Raw genomic sequence first — 21,298 nt, 5'->3', positions numbered from 1 at the left:
ACCACCAGGTTACGGCCGTTGTCACACACGACCATGCCCGGTTGGAGGCTCAGCGGCGCAAGCCAGCGGTCGGTCTGCTCTGTCAGACCCTGCAGCAGTTCGTGGGCCTTGTGCCTCTTCTCTCCTAAGCTGAGTAGTTTCAGCACGGCCTGCTGACACTTGCCCACCGCTGTGCTGCCGTGCCGCGCGACACCGACTGCTGGCGACGTGCTGCTGCTGACACATCTTGATTGCGAGACAGAGGTTGCGTAGGAGGAGGAGGAGGAGGAGGAGGGTGGTTTAGTGGAGGAAGCATACACCGCCGCAGATACCACCACCGAGCTGGGGCCCGCAATTCTGGGGGTGGGTAGGACGTGAGCGGTCCCAGGCTCTGACTCTGTCCCAGCCTCCACTAAATTCACCCAATGTGCCGTCAGGGAGATATAGTGGCCCTGCCCGCCTGTGCTTGTCCACGTGTCCGTTGTTAAGTGGACCTTGGCAGTAACCGCGTTGGTGAGGGCGCGTACAATGTTGCGGGAGACGTGGTCGTGCAGGGCTGGGACGGCACATCGGGAAAAGTAGTGGCGACTGGGAACTGAGTAGCGCGGGGCCACCGCCGCCATCATACCTTTGAAAGCCTCCGTTTCCACAACCCTATACGGCAGCATCTCCAGGCTGATAAATTTGGCTATGTGCACGTTTAACGCTTGAGCATGCGGGTGCGTGGCGGCGTACTTGCGCTTGCGCTCCAACACTTGCGCTAGCGACGGCTGGACGGTGCGCTGAGAGACATTGGTGGATGGGGCCGAGGACAGCGGAAGTGAGGGTGTGGGTGCAGGCCAGGAGACGGTAGTGCCTGTGTCCTGAGAGGCGGGTTGGATCTCAGTGGCAGGTTGGGGCACAGGGGGAGAGGCAGCGGTGCAAACAGGAGGCGGTGAACGGCCTTCGTCCCACCTTGTGGGGTGCTTGGCCATCATATGTCTCTGCATGCTGGTGGTGGTGAGGCTGGTGGTGGTGGCTCCCCGGCTGATCTTGGCGCGACAAAGGTTGCACACCACTGTTCGTCGGTCGTCTGCACTCTCAGTGAAAAACTGCCAGACCTTTGAGCACCTCGGCCTCTGCAGGGTGGCATGGCGCGAGGGGGCGCTTTGGGAAACAGTTGGTGGATTATTCGGTCTGGCCCTGCCTCTACCCCTGGCCACCGCACTGCCTCTTCCAACCTGCCCTGCTGCTGCACTTGCCTCCCCCTCTGAAGACCTGTCCTCAGTAGGCGTAGCAAACCAGGTGGGGTCAGTCACCTCATCGTCCTGCTGCTCTTCCTCCGAATCCTCTGTGCGCTCCTCCCTCGTACTTACTCCAATTACTACTACCTGAGTGATAGACAACTGTGTCTCTTCGTCATCGTCCTCCTCACCCACTGAAAGCTCTTGAGACAGTTGCCGGAAGTCCCCAGCCTCATCCCCCGGACCCCGGGAACTTTCCAAAGGTTGGGCATCGGTCACGACAAACTCCTCCGGTGGGAGAGGAACCATTGCTGGCCATTCTGGGCAGGGGCCCGGGAACAGTTCCTGGGAGTCTGCCTGCTCCTCAGAATGTGTCATTGTAATGGAGTGAGGAGGCTGGGAGGAAGGAGGAGCGGCAGCTAGAGGATTCAGAGTTGCAGCAGTGGACAGCGCAGAATTCTGGGTGGTCGATAGATTGCTGGATGCACTTTCTGCCATCCACGACAGGACCTGCTCACACTGCTCATTTTCTAATAAAGGTCTACCGCATGGACCCATTAATTGTGAGATGAATGTGGGGACGCCAGAAACGTGCCTCTCTCCTAATCCCGCAGCAGTCGGCTGCGATACACCTGGATCAGGAGCTCGGCCTGTGCCCACACCCTGACTTGGGCCTCCGCGTCCTCGGCCGTGTCCACGTCCTCTAGGCCTACCCCTACCCCTCAGCATGCTGTATTACCAGTAGTGCAGAAACAGAACGCTGTAATTAAATGTGCCGCTTATTGGCCTGTGGTTGGAGGCTGACTTCCCTTACGGAACGCACAGCAGAGCCAGGAAACAATTTTGCGCACGCCTGTAGTGAGACGTAGGTGCGTATGACTGAGCTAGTGGAATTCACAGCGCAGAAGCAGTCAAGTGGCCAAAGGCCAGTAGTAGGCCTTAAGTATTTTGCTTCTATTTTTTTTAAATGCTGAGGTGATACAGCAGATAGATACTGTAGGCAGCGTATAATATTATGTATACTGTTTCCCTCTGGCGGGATGACTACGGTGATGTAACGGAGACAGCAGAGCCAGGAAACAATTTTGCGCAAGCCTGCTGTAACGCTTAGCTGCGTATTAATTAGGACTACTACCCCCAGCAGACACACAGTAAACTGAAGACGGTCACAGGCAGCCCAAATATAGTATTTTTTCCCCAATTTTTTTGAAAAAGCCCACTGCCTATATAGCCTGAATATCTCTTTCCCTGCTTCACCAGTACTGGCCCTACACTCTGTACAATGACTGCAGACTGCGGACGCAATGCTCTGCACGCCCGATATACAAAAAAAAAAATTGTGCAACACTGCTAAAAGCAGCCTCAACAGTACTGCACACGGTCAGATGTGGCCCTAAGAAGGACCGTTGGGTTCTTGAAGCCTAAAATAACTCCTAACGCTCTCCCTATAGCAGCTCCGGCATCAGCAGCACTTTCCCTGATCTCTGTCAGAATGCATCTGTGGCGAGCCGCGGGAGGGACCGATTTATATACTCGGGTGACACCTGATCTCACCAGCCACTCACTGCAGGGGGGTGGTATAGGGCTTGAACGTCGCAGGGGGAAGTTGTAATGCCTTCCCTGTCTTTCTATTGGCCAGAAAAGCGCGCTAACGTCTCAGAGATGAAAATGAAAGTGACTCGAACATCGCGTGGTACTCGTCTCGAGTAACGAGCATCTCGAACACGCTAATACTCGAACAAGTATCAAGCTTGGACGAGTGCGTTCGCTCATCTCTAGTCATAAACTCAGGTGTTATGTGGAAAGATCTTATCCATTTGAATTCCAAGATTGACCTTTGACTATTAAGACTTTTAGACCATTAATGTATGATCTGCTCTAGAGAAATGGTTCCCCACGGGTGTGTCTAGCTTCTTCGTCATTGTATGTATGTCTGAACAAATGTGTGTTTTTGACGTTAAATAGGTATTCCATCTTGGCCAATCACATGGATCACGTAGAATTTGATTTAGCTTTTGTTAAAGGGGTTTTCCAGGGAAATACTATTGATGTCTTGATGACCTATTCTAGCCAATTGGCTGATCAGGTGCCCGCTGTCATTGCTGCTACACACTAGGATACAGAACAGAAGCTGCTGCTCCAACCCCAGGATAATGGCCAGTGCTTGTAACTGCAGGTGCAACCTTCATTGAAATCAATGGCCATCAACTATTGATTACACATGCTAAGGCTAGGTCAATAGGTCATCAGTAGTTTTTCCTTGGAAAACTCGATTCCTTTTTTTTTTGGGTGGGGTGGAGAATTGGTTGGTTGCAAAAGTAACCTCCGTAAATGACTACCAAGTAAGGAAAGATGTTTTTGTTTTTAACTTTTTAGTACTTTTGCACAATAAAAAAAACAAACTTTTTTTTCCAAAACAAGTCCTTAGCTGCTGTGCTATTGACTGCAGCATCTGAGGGGGTTAAAATTAATCTGTCACCAAGGTCATGCTGCTCAAACCATGGACAGCATAAACTTGCGACGGGTAGGCTCACCCCTGTGGATGTTTTATTTTGAAAAAAATGCGGCATTTAAGAATAAATACACTCAAAACCTGAACTCTGAGCCATGGTGGGGGACTGTGCCAGCCTCTCCCCAACCCCATTATATAGACTGACAGCTCTCTTCCTATACACAAAGAGCAGAGATCTGTCAGTCTACATAACATGAGTGGGGATAGGCCGGGGCGGCCCTACTCCATGACTCAGGACTCAGTCCTGAGTCAAGTTTCAAAGTGTGTTCATTTTGAAATGTCAGATTCTTTCAGAATTAAACCTACACAGGGTAATGAGCATATCTGTCCCGGGCAGCATGAATTTGGTCACGATTCCCTTTAAGGGAATTGGAGATAAATTTAATTGATTTCCGCTTAGTAATCATTGGCAAAGGCTAATAGTAGTAGCCTGAGCATCAAGATTACGTAGCATTGCAAAAGTTTTCTGAAGTACTATCAGAAGTTCTAAAAACACTATACGACACTTACTAAAGGGTTAAGATTGTTAACCATTTGACTACCATTTAACAATATACAGTATATACATAAACTACCTAGAAAGTTAAAGGGGTTGTCCCGCGGCAGCAAGTGGGGTTATACACTTCTGTATGGCCATATTAATGCACTTTGTAATATACATCGTGCATTAAATATGAGCCATACAGAAGTTATACACTTACCCACTCCGTTGCTGGCGTCCCCGTCTCCATGGCTCCGACTAATTTCTGTGCCTTCTGCCTTCTTTAGACGCGCTTGCGCAGTCTGTACTTCTTCTCTGTGGACGAGCCGCTTCAGTGTGCTCGCGCGATACAGCTCATCTGCGCATGCGCAGACGAGCTATCACTTCTCGGGAGCGCACTGGAGTGGCCATTCTGCTACCAGCCTCCCTACTGCTCGTCGTGCCATCCAGCCAATGGGGTGGCTGGAATCGGCATTACAAGCAGTAGAGGTCCCTGCCTCCCGCGATGGCGTCATCAACTGAATCACGTGACCGGCGTCTCGGGAGCGCGCACGTAGGGCTACAGCAAGCGCGGTGCACCATGGAGAAAACCGCGGTGCACCTTGGGAAAGGACCGGCGGCCATCTTTAAAGAAGAAATTTTAAAAGTTCACGAAACGAGATAATGGTGAGTAGAAACGCTCTTTTATAACGCTTTCCACGGGTAGTGTAGTATGTTTGCTTTACCAGGGGGACTGGGAAGAAAAAAAAATTTCATTTCTGCCGTGGGACAACCCCTTTAAGTTTTACTCTTTTCTCATCAGGGTTTGCGCCTGTACAGCCTAGACTTTACGTTCACAATTAGTGAATTGGATTGAAAAGAGCAGTGTTCAGGATAACGCCGTATTTATTGGCCCATCGCCACTACCACATTTCCTGACACGAGGACATGGCGGTCCATGAGACCAGGCAGGGATCAAATGGAATTCATAAGGAAATTTTCACAATCGAATAAACTGAAAAATGGAGGCATACAATGTTCTAGAATATTCTGTGTGTTAGTCGTTACAGCTGCTGGTTGGCTGAAGTACTGAAACCAATATTGATGGAAATGGGGAACTTTGAGACATTCTCTTGTAGTCATGAAAAAACATCAGACAGCTTTATACTTTCATGCTTTTCTACATCTTCCCCTTTCAGATAGAGAAGATCACCATTATATTCTCACTTCCTGGTCTGTGCATGAAGGAAATGTCTTGTGGTACTTGCTGCTTTGTCTTATGAGAACCAAGTTTCTCCAAACTAAACATTCTGCAGTCTGGAGGACAGAAAAGGCGACTGGAAAAAGTGATAAAGCATCAAATAAAATAGTTATATCTTCTATAAATGAAGGAAGTGTAATTGTAACACGGGATGGCTATCATCATACTATTCACCTAAAGCAGGCTCCACGCGAATGGATTTGCATTGCGGTATCCACACCAAATACTGTTCGTTACATGGTATGGAAAAGTGCTTCCTCCTGCGCACGAGCGGAAATCAATTGCGATTTACACTCGTAGAGGGAAATAAAATCGCATCCTGTTCCATTTTAGTGCAGATTCCCGCGTCATCACCTAGTGCTGGAGCAGGAAAAATAAACATAGGGGGAAAACATCTGTACTGCGCATGTCCGACGTCTTGTCGTTAAGACCATCCGCAGTACAGATAATGAAGAAAGAAAACAGGTACTCGGGGTCGCCAGTCGAGATCCGGGCCAAATTCCGCTGCAATCCCGCATGCAGAATCCGGCTCTACCATGTGCAGGTGGCCTTAAAGAGCTAATGCAAATGATAACCGTTTCATGTAAACGCAGCCACTAACTGGGTGACGAGGGATCGTTCGCTCATGAGTTGCTAGTCGTTTTGTTTCTGCTCACCTAAAAAATTAGTTGCTGGTTGATCAGAAGTCCTGGCCAATCGTACTTAAGTTAATTTGCATAAAGATCCCCTAAGAACAATGTCGTCAGACTACTAATGATAAATAAGTGCTCCGTGTAAAAGCAAATAAACTTCTGTCATTCGTAGGCTTCAGTGACTTTTCTGAGTGACTAAGGGTGAATGCTGACGGCCGGGTCGGATTCCGACTGTGAGATTCTCACAGCGGGTTGCGACCTGTGCACCTGCAGTGGTGACCTCTCGCTTACCCGTCTGGCGTCTTCGCTCTAATCTGCGGATGTGGCAGCTGGTGCACAGCTGCACATGCGCAGTGCAGAGCCGGCACGTCAACGATGATGCGGCAGTGCAAGCCTCTGCGAAGTTTGCACTGAAATAGGACATGCCACGATTTTGTAATAGCGCGAGTTTTCACGCGGTCATATCGCGGCTGTCGTCATAGGATTGCATAAACTAATGCAATCCTATGGCAGCGTGCAACAGTGGAAATTCTGCACAAAATCTTGCCACGGAGTTTCCGCCCGTGTGCATTCAGCCTAAGGCCTCCCTCACACAGACTTTTTTTTTTTTTCATCGTTTAACGCTGCGTTTTCAGCGCTGCACAATGCTGCCATTCATTTCGATGGGGCTTCTCAGACCAGTGTTCTGCAGGCTTTTGTGCAGTTGTCAGCTCCGACAGGGCATCTCTTGCCGGTAACTGGGGTTGAAAACCCCGCCTCCAGTAAGAGATTGGTCTGATTAGCTGAGCCGCGGCTCCGCAAAACCAATCACAGCCTGACAAATGCAAGGAAGCCTGCAGGAACGCCGGAGAGCAGGGAGAGGGACCCAGACGGCGCCTGCTAGGTGAGTATAAGACATCCCCTGAAAATAAGACCCGGTACCTCTTTTGGGGCAAAAATTTATACGACAGGGTCCTATTTTCAGTGAAACAGTTGTGCTGAAAACGCAGCTAAAAATACTGACTAAATGGCATGACAACGTTGCTGAAACCACAGTAAACGCAGTGTTTTTGCAAATGTCTGTGTGAGGGAGGCCTTAGTGATGGCTGCTCCGTGTAAAGGTACCTTTAATCCTGTGTAGGTGCAGACTTCACACGTGCAACAACGCATCGTTTTTTTTCCCCCGTCAGTTAGGGCTTAGATTATAGCTTTGACAGTAGCATGTGCTACTGTCAAAGTTGCATCGCATCGCATACAAACCGTGTTTTCGTGCGATGCAACAGAGAGGAAGGCTCCATAGGGAAACATGGACTACAAAACCTCGTGTGTCGCAGGCATATCACCGGACCTGCGAGGTTTGTGTGTCGTTTTGTAGCATGCTACAAAACATCTCATGTGTGAAGGAACTCATAGGAAACCATGGGCTTCACATACATGCGATTTGTAGCATTGCTACAAAATCGCGCGACTTTGTCGCCCGTGTGAACGAGGCCTAATAGTAACTAGTAATTATTAGAAAATTATAGTACCAGTGTTGCTGGTGATGCAATGTGCCACACAGCTCTGCTACATGCACGTCACACACACAGACTCTCAGGCGGAGTGTGGAAGTCACTCACGCACCCACTCACGCACAGATGGACGGGTCGTCATTAAAAGTTTGATCACTATTATGTATATAGTGCAGACATACGGTATTACACAGCACTTTACATCACTTGATATTGGGTTCTGTTCCCATTGGGCCTCGCAACTTCAAAAGTCTTATCCATACACCCCCACAATTAATTGGGGCGATGAACTTGATTCCTCAGACTAGTGATCAGTGAGACCATCGGCAATCTCACATTTACCACCTGTCCTATGGAGAAGTGATACATACTGCTTGTAGAAAACCCTCTCTAAGTTTATTGTGGGTTTGGTGCCAGTTGTGTTCTGTGGACATGGAATTTACAATTTTCAAATTCCTGGTCAGTGTTTTGGGTTGGCCTGTCAGCATTCCTTCCACTTTCAGCAAACTTGACCACTGCTAAAATAGGTCAACCTACAACACTGATAAATTCACTAGGGAAATCCAACCATTACTAATATTGATTAACTATTAGTTTTAACAGATTTAGTTTGTTATAAGAAATGTTAAATTAACATTTAATGTTACATGGCCGCCACATTTTTTTTTACATTTTTGGTCCCCCCCCCCCCCCCCCCCCCACTTAAAAAAAAAAAAAAAAAAATCATTATTTTTCAGTCAACCCAGCTGTCTGAGGGCTTGCTTTTTGCAGGATGAGTTGTATTTTTAGGGGTACCATTTTAATTCACCATATAATGTACTAAAAAACTTTTAAAAATTTCTAAGTGGAGTAAAATGGGGAAAAAAAAAATAAAAGCAATTCTGCGCAGAGGTTTTCTTTTATGGAGTACATACTCCTGCAACAAGAATGTACCATTATGACAATACCAAATTTTTAGATAGGGTTTCTAAAAAAAAAAAAAAAAATTCAGAAAAGCACAGGCTGCCATAGCAAACGAATGGCACTTTGCAATCTCGTCACTTGGGGTGGAAGCATTCAGGATGCCCCAAAACTGCCAGGATCATTTAAAGGGTTAACAGCTGCGATCAGCGTTCATGTTGATCGTGGCTGCTTTTGGGTGGGTGTCAGCTGACAGTAAGCACCTGCCGTGTGTGGTGCAGGATTGGCTCCTGAACCAGCTCCATACAAAACCCAAGTGCCCAAGGCGTGTCTGTAGGCATGAAAAGGGTTAAAGGGCCACTTATTTGGTTTGATTACCGGACACGCATTCCCCTGACGTGTAAAAAGGACAACGATCAGCTGATGACTGAGCGAAGAATCCTTCATCGGCTGATTGTGGCTTTTTAGCGTGTTTTTTACACCGGCTGCTTCGTTGCCACTTCTGAGAGCTGCTTGACAAAGCCTGTCAGACGGCGCTCTGTCACTGCCGCTCACACATGGAGACAAACTCTTGTGGAAACGATTGGTTCTCCCCGTCCCGCTATCATCTGTCGGCTGCACATCTCCTGTTCACACGGCCAGATGAGCAACTAACCAGACAGCATTTATGCATGCTAAGAAGTCATGATCAGCTGATGAATGAGCAATTGCTAGTTTGTCACCTGTTCGTTGTCCCTTCTACATGGCCTGATGATTGGATGAATGAACATTCGTTCCCAATAATTGGACCTTTAGCGAGTATAAAAGTGCTTGCAGGTCAGCTGCACAGGGAGACGTGCAGCCAACCAGTGATTGCTGGTATGGGAACGAAGATCATATTAACGATTGCACAGACCATCATCTACCATGTGTGAACAGCAAGCACCTTAAGGGTCCATGATCTGGCTGGCTACGTGAGTTTTCTGATAAAATTATGCAGTAGTTGGCTGCCACGGGGCAGTAGAACGTGGCAGGTTGCCAGCTAGACCATGTGGCCCAAAATACAACATGTGTATCTGCTGCACGTCAACTAGCAGACTGCTATTTATTTATTTCAATTTTTTAATAAAATGGTCTAAATAAACTAAAAACTCAAACTTTTTTGCTTCTTTTCTTCTGTATGCTGTAGAAAGTTGGCCTTTTTATGTTATTTAAAACCTGCACCTGAGGCTGCTTGCAGGCGAACCGCATTCTATGGAAAATCCCCAAAGCTGTAAAGTTACAACTCTTTTTACAGAACTCAGTAAGAGCCTGACCTCTTTGTTTTCCCCTTTTCAGCACAGCCCTACGGTAAATGGGCCTGTAAGGCATTCTCACGGTCAATGTTGTGAGCGTTGGGCCCTTACGTATACATTTTTTTTGTAGGTTGGGTAATGTTTTTTCCTGGCATGCAAACATATTAACAGCTAATGGTTTGTAACATGCTGAATGCAGCAACGCTGTCTTTCAGTTTTCCTAAGCTGAGATATTGGGAAGTTTATAAAGAACAAATGATGTTCACTTCTGGTAACTTTTGGTGAGCTACGACATGTACTTCTCTAATTCAGGGACCCTGTCACATCCTAGAAGCACCATAAACTAAAATACAATTCTTATAGGACAGATCCCAAGGAGTCTGGGGTGTATTGTTAATACTTAGTGGGCACCCAGTTCCCACACACTCCCCCCTGGAGGTTGGTGGTCCGTCTATGAGCGTGACTCCAACTATTCTCAGTGGAAGTGCACACACTGAAGAGTTACACTCATAGACAGAGCGTTGAATTCCAGGGGTGACCATGTGGGAATGGGGAGCCTGGTAAGTATGAACAGTACACCCCAGACCCCTCGGCTTCTGTTCTAGAGGCATTGTAAGGGTGGTTTCACATTTGTGTCAGAACCTGCGGCTGGAGGTCCCGTTGCAGATCCGGCTGAAAATACCGGAAGAAAAAGCACTCTAGGCCAAATAAATAAATACCTTTTGAGGACGTTAATAGAGATTTTAGAGAAAACAATAATATTACAATAGAATATAAAAGTATAGAAGAGGGAAGTTGAATTCTATATGTACAGAAACCTGGCAGGACTCCTACACCTTCAATAAGTGTCAGCTGAATACTCATTTGGCCAATGGCTATTTTTCCCGAATCCCCCATATCACAAGCGTTCATGTGTTATACTGCCGCTTTCTCCACTGTCCCCGTCTAAGGCTCGTCTAGTTGCATCTTATCTCTAGGGGGAACAAGGGAATCGGGTGTCAAAATTCAGTAAGCTGCATTCTTCTTTCCACTGACCCCATCTGTCTGGGATGATTCAGAACACCCCATAAACATATAAGAGTTGTCCGCTCCTGCCACAATTGGTGGGTTCGAACAACTGTTGTGTATGGGGGGAGTTACAGTTGTGCATTGACAATGTTTGCTAACGCACCTTTTGTCAAGTTTATCTTTCTGAGTTCACCATATTTTGTGTAGTCTTCTCGATTCCGATATTCCCCCACCCCCACCCCACTTCCATCCTTTTCACCGTCTTCTCTTTTTATTCGACCTACAATCTGTGATGTGATCTTCTATCCATATTGTCTTCCTCTTTGGTACCTTCTCACCCACAAACCATTCTATGATAATGCATTGCTGCTGTAGGATTTGGTCAAGCACAGGGACTAGGTGGCACCTCAGGTGCGAGTATGATGGTGGTTAGACCTGGTAACCAGTAACTTGGTAAAAGTCCGCAGTGTTGTAAGGCAGTGAAAACATCTTGTGCAATGTACTTGACCTGTGTCACTTCCTAAAGCATCGTTTCCAGGGACCAGTAATTCTTCACAATGTCCCTTTCAAATTGCATAATGCTGGTGTCTGCAGTGTAGAGGCTTCCCCTTTTAATGATAATTTTAGGTAGGGGGGTAATGTTTCTTCTTATGGAGATCACCACAAGCTTATAGAGAGTTTTATATAGGCTATGCAATGCTCCCTGACTCAGAGTATCTACCATTCCAGTAGGTGGCAGTATGGAGAATAACTTTTATATTTACTTCCTAATTGTATATTGCTAATATGTTGGGCCTATATATTCAGTATCCTATTCCTAACAGTCATCTAGTGCTTTAATAGACAAAGGGCATTTGTAGAGCCATATTATGCCTTTTATCACAAATATGATGCTGGATCCCAAGAAACGTTACGGTAATAGTGCTTAGATTAATTATATATCAGATTTAACTAAAGGGATTCAGAGTTGTATAGTTTTTCCATATGTTTGTCCTTACATAGTACACTTTCATTCTACAGAAATTGACACATTGCATGTATTTGGAAATAATATTCACATTAATAGCCATTTCCTATTATGGCGTCATTTCCTATATCATTTCCCTCACAGTGGGATTTTGCATAGTGGTCACCGCACATCCAAAAGTTTCAGGTCAGTGCAGACTGCAAATGAATTAACAACTGCTGGTTGGTAATGGCCATGAAGTTTGCTTAAAACTGTGCAACTATCGACAATCAGTTAAAAGTTAGTTTATTTACAAGCTGCGCTGGATTACGGGACTGTGCGGCTCCGGGCCAGATCGCAGCATCATCTTGGAGGTGTTGCGGCTGCTTTGTGAGGATCTACGGTACCCTAAAAAACTGAGAGCAATTTAGTAATTGAGGCCGTTCGGTCACTTTTTATCACCAAGACTTGCACAGAATGCCGCACTATTCTTGCCATTAAAATAGACAAAGTATAAAAAGCATCTAAGATTGAGCAATAGTTTGTTACAATGTATTCGTCTACACAGTCTTCTATGGGATTATCAAAGCAGCAGAATTCTCACTTTGGGTTCTTTTTAAGGCAAGCCTCTCGGTTCAGGACAAAATTCTGTCCTAAAAGCCCATATTGTCTGCTTTTGGCCTTCATTGCTGATACCCCTCTGATGTGCCAGTTCCACTTAATCTTCAGACTACCTATCCTGCACAATGTATTGGTAGTGTTAAGGCCTCATGTCCACAGGCATAATTAATTTAGCAAATTTGCGTGTGAAATCCGCAGATCAATTTTCCCACAGGGAATCATTGACCATAAGCGGTTAATTTAACAGCCGCAGATGTGATTTATTTTGATTTGCGGATTTCACGTGCAGAAAGAAAAGTCAGCATGCTCCATTTTAACCTGGATCACGCGCGGATGGGCCCCAGTGATCTCTATGGGCGCTGGAGATCCGCAGTGGAACCGTAAATATATTTGCGTTTGCACTGTGGATTTGAAGGTTAAATTCAATTAGGAAGGTGGGGAAAATGCTGGGAGGTGGGATCGCGGTTTTTTTCACGCGCAGATAATCCGAAGAGCATCCGTGCGTGAAAACTCTACGATCTCCCGCAGGCAAAAAAAAATACAATTTAAAGATCCTCTGCAGTGCATCCGAAGCAGAAATCCGCATCAAATATCTGTGTGGGCCGTATTATGCCCGTGGACATGAGGCCTTAGACTACCAGTGCACTATACCTGCTCTGTAATTGGCCAGCCCTGTTCACATGATCAGTGCTGGCCAATCAAAGAGCAGTGCCCAATGTGCATTAGGTAGCTACAAAATTGCATCGGCGATGGCTAAAAGTGGGATCCCGAAGCTGTGGATCAGATGGACATAATCAGAAACGGCAGGTAATATACCTTCTGCATGTTGTTTCGGGATCGGACGGTTGCTTTACGCTGTTAAGATCAATGGTGAAATAGCCTTTCCTCTATTTCAAAATGTAATCCCTAGCATCCCAAAGGATGGAGCACAGATACCAAATGCTATTCAGGCCTCATGCACTTGGCCATATTACAGCTTCCAGGGCAATATATGTCGGAGATACAGGTACGGCACTCCACGTGTGTCACTGTACAGCTTCCTGAACTAAACACTAGAGTAGAAGTCCTTTATTCTGTGTAGGCTGTTGGTGACTGGCTTCATTGTCTGGCAGTAAGAGCCCTGAGAGTTCTGAATATGATCAGCAATTAGTATTATCTGCATAGATAAAACTATAATAACTACACTATTGCTTAAAGGGGTTCCCCAGTTGTAAACTATTGATGGCCTATCTGCAGGATAAGTAATCAATGGTAGATCAGTGGGGAACTGCCGTGCAGGACCCCATTTGATTAGCTTTTTGCCGGGCTGTTGCCCTCATGCATTAAGCTACTTTCTTCAGGAAGCAGGCAGCTCTGTTTTTACTGTTGTGGCCAAGCTTGGTATTACAGGCAAAGATCCCATCCTCTTCAATGGAATTCTCATTCAATTCAATGGAGCTGTGCTACAATACTACGTAGTCGGAGGCGTCATCCATGCATTGCTCTAAAGTCTGACGCAATCGCCATGCATTCAGCTGCAAGCGCATTTACATATGAATTATCCAAAACTGAAGGAGCTTATTTGCGCAGCAACCCAAGCGCACGGCGCAGGCGCCAGACTTCAGAGTAGTGTGGATGACGCCTACCTTGTCCTCCATGTCAGAGGGGGCTAGAGAGGACTTTTATGAAAAACTTGCAGAAACCGTCTGGCACCGCTACCGGACTGCCCCGCTTCATTTACACGCGACATGTGAAACTTGCACACATTTATTATTCAGGTAGGTTTTTATAATCATTGATGGCAAAAGTAGTCTGAGAAGGGTAGATCCATCCTGATTGTAGCGCCGCTCGTGGTTTAATGTGATGGAAGCTGGTGACAGGTTCCCTTTGATATAATTAACACATTCTTAGTAAGGCTGCTCTCATATCTGCGTTAGGGTCAGTTAAGGGTCTCTGTCTCTCTGCTCTGTTTTTTTCCATCCTATTTCAGTTTCTCTCCTCAAAAACAGAGCAGAGAGATGGAAACCCTGAACTGACCCTAACGCTGGTGTGAAAGCAGTCTAGCATTGGTTTATTTTGGTTAGAGCTGTAGGGAGAACCTTGCATTTCTAGATAGAAACTTTCTGAAGACTTCTCTAAGGCTGCCTTCACACTTGCGAGAAAATCGTGCGTTTTTTTTAGTAATGCAAAAGTGAATGAAAACACAGAATTATGAAACCAATGGTTTCATTCCCATTTGCGATGTTTTTACTCATGTGATGTGGAGTGAAAACAAATCGCAGCATACCTTATCTTCCTGCGTTTTTGTGGTTTGGTTTGGGTGTTTGTTTTTTGTTCTCCTTGCTTTTTTTTTCTCCCATGTGTTCCTGTGGAGCCTTCTTTTTATCACCTCGCAACGCACGATGCAATGCGTTTTTAACATTAGAAACTCCTATTGACTTCTGCGCAAGAAAATCGTGGCGGTAGCGATGCAAGATATTCTCAGGAAAATGCATTGCTGACTCTCAAAAATTGGGGGAATGAAGACGTGATTTTCTTGCGGCAAGATATCGATCGTCAAGAGCCCTTAGCACAGATTAATGAGGAACATGAGGCCGAATGTCATGCCGGCATATACAGGCCCCATTACAGCAATATATTAACATGTAGGGAAACTGTGCTGATATTTGGTATCCATTATTTTCCTTATCACTATAGGGCTGTATTTACGTGCTTCTTTAAATTTGGACCTAGATCTCAATAGGTTTACATGCAAATTTCAAGTATGTGATGCATTTTGCACGTAGAATACAGATTATGCATCAAATATACTTACGATTTTCACGCACATGCAAAAAAAATCGCAAGTAGTTAAAATGTGGGAAAAAAGCATTGCACTCACATACAAATCACATGGCATGAGAGTGGCATGTGACTTTTTTCTTTAGTTTTTTCACATACCCATTGGAACTAATGTGGGATTTTTTATATTCTGTAATTTTTCGAAATGGAGCTATTGCCGCAAGCGAAAATTCGTTTACGCAAATTAAACCATTGAAAATAACGGGTTCTAATCACATGTAACTACAGCTTGGATGTTGTACTGTGTTTAAAAAACAATACTGATCAGCAGTCTGTTTAGTCTATACTAAGTGTAACAGAAGTCACAATCCACATAACTCTATGACGTATGGTGGATGTATTTGGTTCTGTACTTTCACAAAAGTCAAAAATAGCTATCAGAAGTTATCTCTCTTGGCAGCTTGCATGGGTTTCCTGGGATTCTCCAAGTCTGAACTTTTTTTTTATTCCGTCGGAGCTTTAAAGACAATTCTGCAAAGTGCATGATGGGTGGTTTGTTCAGTTTTTAGATTCTAGGTCTCCCAGGCTGTAGGTGACCCTATATTGTTGTCATCCGAGTACAGTAGGTATTGCTCACACTTGGGGTCCTTTTGAGAGACCTGCACTTCTTTAAAAGGCCTTTACACAGTATTATGTGCTTTGCATCAGGGGGGGCGAATCATCATTGTCGCGGAAGATGTGCTGTTGATGGATGTTTTTTGGGGCTGCACTAAAGATACCATCAGCCGATGAATGAGCGTTTGCCAGTTGGTTGACTAATCAGGTACGGCTTCACACAGAACTTTCATTCCATCTTGATAAAGCACAGCTAATACAGGAACGTCCGATAAAAACAGGAACGCTCTAATGCGTTTCGAAACAGAAAAATACTCTTCTTATTCGTGAGTAAGAACCAAGTTTCTCTGGTTTGAAACCCGTTCCTGTTTTCATCTTCTGCTCCTTTACTAGCTGAGCTTTTATTAAGATGGAATGAAAGTTTAAGGGTTTTTTTTTTTATATAAATTTGCTGGATGTTTTGCAACTTTTGCATTTCTTGTGTCTGCTGCTGGGGCGGCTCCTTGTAATCTCCAAGTATTGGATCAGCTGCTGGTAAGGCAGTCTCACCCCTTTTTCTTACACAGCAGCGTCACACTGCCCAATGAATAGACAAATGCATGTTCCTACAAATGTTCTTCTCTGATCATCAAACCCCATAAATGGACCTTTTAGTAAGAAAAATGTTTGTTTTAGCAATTGTTCAGTATTGAGGCTACTTTACATAGGCAGACGATTAATTGGGGATGAACCTTTTGTATGAACGTTCACTTGTCCGATCATCAGCCCGAGTGAATATGCTTATGGTCAGTCAAATGAGGAGCTCAAGTTGCAATAGAATATACGGCGCTTTGACTGGTGTATACCGAAGCGGCCTCGATGCTCACTCGAGCGGCAGACCCCTGCTGATCAACTATTGATGACCTGTCTTGAAGACTGTTTATTGTAGTCCAAGAAAACCCATTTTAAGGCCAGACAGCATAGGAAACCTTCAGAGCGCTTGTGGGGTCCATGCCTTTACCGGTCAGAGCGCTTGTGGGGTCCATGCCTCTACCGGTCAGAGCGCTTGTGGGGTCCATGCCTCTACCGGTCAGAGCGCTTGTGGGGTCCATGCCTCTACCGGTCAGAGCGCTTGTGGAGGCACAAGGGGGAACTACACAGTATTAGGGATGTGAATGTGTTGGCTGATCTGTGTGGTATTTAATGGCGTTTAAGTCAACATCATGGGAACAGTGAAAGCAGAAGAGATTATGTACTTAAGGAATTGCCTAAAATAAGTGCTCTATTTGAAGGACACCTTTGAGAAAATCGTTACACGTTGGTCTAGCCCAACTTCTTAGAGCTAAATGATCAAACTTCTAATGAATGATACATGGTTATAGGGTCGCTATATTCAAGGCTGCTTTCACACCTGCATTAAGGCTCCGTTCAAGCTTTCTGTTTTTTGGAGGAGAGAAACTGATCCGTGTGTTAATACTGTTATGCTTCATTTTTGTTTGTTTTTACGGAAAAAAATGCTGCAGACTGCGCTCTTTTTCTGTCGGAAACCTGAATAAATGAAAACAGATACAGAAATCCAGAACTGAGCCCTGACACAGGTGGGAAAGCAGCCTAAGGTTGCTTTTACGCTGCCAAGATAATCGTACGAGATTCGTGCTTTGCGAGACACACGAATATGAACCCCACTCTTCTGAATGGGGTCATACACATGAGAACTTTTATTATTTATTTATTTTTTTCCCCCCACATCGGAATGCCACGCCCATTGTTTTCAATGAGGCCAGAAAAAACATTGCATGGCGTTCCAGTTGCACACAAGTGCGATGTGAGGTTTCGCAGTACAAACCGTGGGAAATACGCCATAAGATCGCTACTTTCCTGAAGTGACGGGAGGTGTTTTTGTCCGCGAGGACATCCGTTTCCTGAGCACAATAATGGGTTGAGTTTCACAGACCCATGTGAGTTAATGTTACCTTGGTTATTACTTTCTATCTGAAACTCCTGATTTCTTTCTCCTAAGATGGTCATGTGATCTCAATTCTGACCAGCTCAGATTTACTTGAGATTGTGTGTTCAGTTGCAGGACAATTTCTCAGTGTATGTTATGCTGTTGCGTGAACCCTACCACAGAGGGTTCATGTAACAGAACCCCCTAAAGGGGGGACACAGACACTCCTGTCACAGCTACTAATGATGATCACACAGCTTCTGTCACACAGTTATAATAGAGGAGATCAAAGCTCATCCTCCTGACTGTATACTTATTGTCTGTAGTTTATGTAGGTGAATATTGAAGTTAATGTTAATTATAGAGGTCCATAGTTATAGAGGTCCTTAAAACAAAACCCCATCCTTCAGCTGGGTCCTGCCTAAAATAACAAAGTAGAGTGTGCTCCTTTCTCCTTGGGGCCCTTGGACGCAGCTGACAGCTGGCGGTGACTTTTAGGTAGCCAAGCTGGGTGGAAGCATATGACTGCTGTGGTTAATCAGAGGCCACAGTGTCACATTCTCAAGCTTCTGGTATCACGGCAGCCAAGATAGGAGTGCTGATGCCAGGAGCGCTGACAGGGACACTGCGGCCTCAGATTGGCTGAGGCCTAGCCTGTATACCCAGAAGCTGTTGCCGATGCCAGCGCCGTCTGTAAGCTGTGTCCCAGAACTCCAGAAGAGGTGAGAATGTGCTTGTTTGTTATTTTAGGCAGGGCCAAGCTGGGGGATGGGTTTTTTTTTTAATAACCAAAACCTTTTTACACTGTCCACCCAGCAGGCAGAATGGTACAGCCTCTATGCATCATGGGATAGATTTAAAAAGTGAACGTAAAAAATCCCACTCTCAAGATGGTGCCTGATAAGTATCGGACAGGAGATTGTAGTGCATAGACGTGGACGCAATGTTCCATGCTGAAGTGCCTATTATATATGTTGCTTCATATGGCATATACCGATACTGGATGTACAAACGTATTTCTGATCGTGGTCCACAAAAAAATCTGACATTTTATTTGTCTGTTTTAATGACATGTTTTTCTGACACTTATTTCCTTAATCGGATATCCCCTCCTTTTTGGTGTTGCGTACGGTCTTTGTCCCAGAACTGGTTCCACTAGTTTTATAAGTTTCAAATGACACCAGATCAACAGAAGGCCTTGTAGCTCAGCATGTAATCTCCCTGCACAATAGCCTCTTGTAGCTAATAGCTGTACAGCACATATGGGTAGATCTTTCCAGTCTTGTGAAAACATAGGGGAAATTCTACCAGAAAATTCCAAAAAATCTTTTAAAGGGCCACTGGTGATTTTTTTTCTTTCTTCATTCATTAGGTAACTATTTTCTCCCCTACCTCCACCCCCAATCCATCACTTCAATATATGCCAGGTAGTGTTACCATGGTTAGTTATTTATTTCTGTCTGAAACTCCTGGCTTTTTCCTTAGTTGGTTGTGTGATCTCAGTTCTGGCCAGCTCAGATCTGCTTGGGGTTATGTATTCAGTTTCTAGTCAAATTCTCAGTTTGTATGATGCTGTTTAATAAACCTATAACAGAAACTGCCTTGAGAGAGATACACGCACTCTTATCACAGTTACTGATCCTGTCACACAGCTATTACAGAGGAGAATACAGCTAATCCTCTTGACTGTATAGTTATGGTCTGTAGCTTACTTAGGTGAATATAGAAAGTAATGATAATTGAACAGTCTTCCCAGCAGGCAGAAATGGTGTAACCTTAGTTATTGCTGTGATGTTGCATCATGGCATAGATGTGAAACTGAAAGTAAAAAATCACCGCCTCAGGCCGCTTTCACACAGGCTATTTTCTCACGCTGCGACAGTGCTATAAGTTGCATGTATGTAGAGCCCATGCTTTCCTATGGGTTCTTCCTGGTACTGGTGTATATCTTGATGCCACCGGCAACTAGGGGTTTGACAGGGCTTCCATGAAGGAACGCCCCTCTCACACCCCTAGCTCCCGATTGGTGCAAGAATGTTAGGTCCTGGAAGGTGATAGGATGCATTTCTTCCCAGGCGTGGGACTCTCGTCCCCAGCCTCAGTGTAAGTTTGCAGTGCAGTACGTGCGTGCATGCGGAAGCTGTCACTCACTGTCTCCCGGTGCTGTGTCCTCCCTGCAGCAGTTAGTAACTCTCCCCCCGCGCTCTATGGGCTCCTTTCTGTCAACCTCCTTCGGTACTGTGGCGCTGCCGGCTGTCACTGTGTTGTGGTCGCTGCTGTTGTCCTGTTGCAGTACATAGCGGCCGCCTGCGCCAGGGCTTCCCATCCTACAGCAGGATGCTGCACCGACCAGCTTACAGTGTCTGTCCCAAGGAGCTGTGGCCTGCGTACTGCTGCGCCAGCAGGGAAGGCGCTTCCCTCCGCTGTCGTGCCCCTGCTGAGGTGATGAATAGGACGCGTCCGGGGAAGGAGCTTCACGGCGCTGTCCTGCTGGGGCTGCCTGACTGCAGCGAAGGCTGCAGTATGTGATTCCAATAGGCCGGCTGGGGTGGAAGGAGCTTGGAGCAGAGGCATAAATCCTTTGTTAGTGGGCTGACTCCGGGACCTGGAACCCATCCCACTCTGCAACCAATCAGGTACAGGGGCATCACCCCCTGTCAATCTTGACTCCACCGGTACTTCCTGGTGGCGTCAAGATACACCGGTACCGTTCTTCCACACAAGCTATGTTTTGTAGCGAGACTACAAAATTGCTGTGTGCTCTATATAGCCGCGATTTTTTTTTTTTTGTAGCCCTTGTTTCCCTATGGACCCTTCCTTTGTGTTGTCACGTGAAAACACGGTTTTCATGCTTTGCGATGCAACTTTGACAGTAGGAAATCCTACAGTCAAAGCCCTAAAATAAGCCCTACGTGCAGCCAATAAAAAAAATGTTATTGAATGACTGTGATTGGTTCTCGAGCACCGCAGCTCTGCCGATCAAAGCCAGAGCTCGATGAACCAATCACAGCTGCATCTGTGGACAGTAGGCACACAGGTAAGGATAGTCTTCGTGCCAGGTGTATCAAATTTATGGCTTTAGTCGTGTTGTCCCTAGCCTCTGAGTGGGATGAAGCTGGCTTGGTCTTTGTGATTCGTAAGATGTAGATAGGGGGAACTCTTGTCTCCTATTATTTTGGAGAACAATTTCAGGTCCACATTCAGAAGAGAGATAGGGCGATAGCTCCGGCACTGCGAAGGATCCCTCCTTTAAATGCCATTTTAAATGAGCTTCATTTATAGAAATTTGACAACTCTGGAGCTTTGATACATCCTGTTACACATTGCTTCGTATGGTCTGTTCCAGCTCCATGACTTTAATGCCCCTTGGATAAGATCTGAAATAATAAAGACGTACAGATACACTATCACTGCAGAAGAACGAGAGAACACCGGTGATGAGCTATAGGCAAAAACTGTTTGCCAAACCTTCTTGGGCCTCTTGCTGGTATACTAAAAGTTGACCACAGCATCAGGATCCACTAGTCCAACTGATCAAACTTTCAATAAGTTGATTTGTTGGCTGTTTTCTTCATCAGGTTTTTGCTTCTGTCGTAATGTGGAAATGTCCTCTAAATATAATATGTTGAGCGCAAAACTTCCTGTTTCAGTGCTGTCAACCTTATCAGCTCAACAAAACAAAAAAAGGAA

General features: G+C 45.6%; 1 protein-coding gene across 6 annotated transcripts in view; it reads left to right on the top strand.

Annotated features, from left to right (window-relative positions):
• LYN (LYN proto-oncogene, Src family tyrosine kinase) overlaps positions 1-21,298 on the top strand; it is an 83,760-nt gene that overhangs the window by 21,057 nt on the left and 41,405 nt on the right. The window lies entirely within an intron of this gene.

The sequence above is a fragment of the Eleutherodactylus coqui genome, chromosome 9 (genome assembly GCF_035609145.1).
Source record: "Eleutherodactylus coqui strain aEleCoq1 chromosome 9, aEleCoq1.hap1, whole genome shotgun sequence".
In the NCBI taxonomy this organism is placed as follows: Eukaryota; Metazoa; Chordata; class Amphibia; order Anura; family Eleutherodactylidae; genus Eleutherodactylus; species Eleutherodactylus coqui.
Note: the sequence above shows the minus strand (reverse complement) of the source record. Positions and strands in the feature narration are given on the sequence as shown.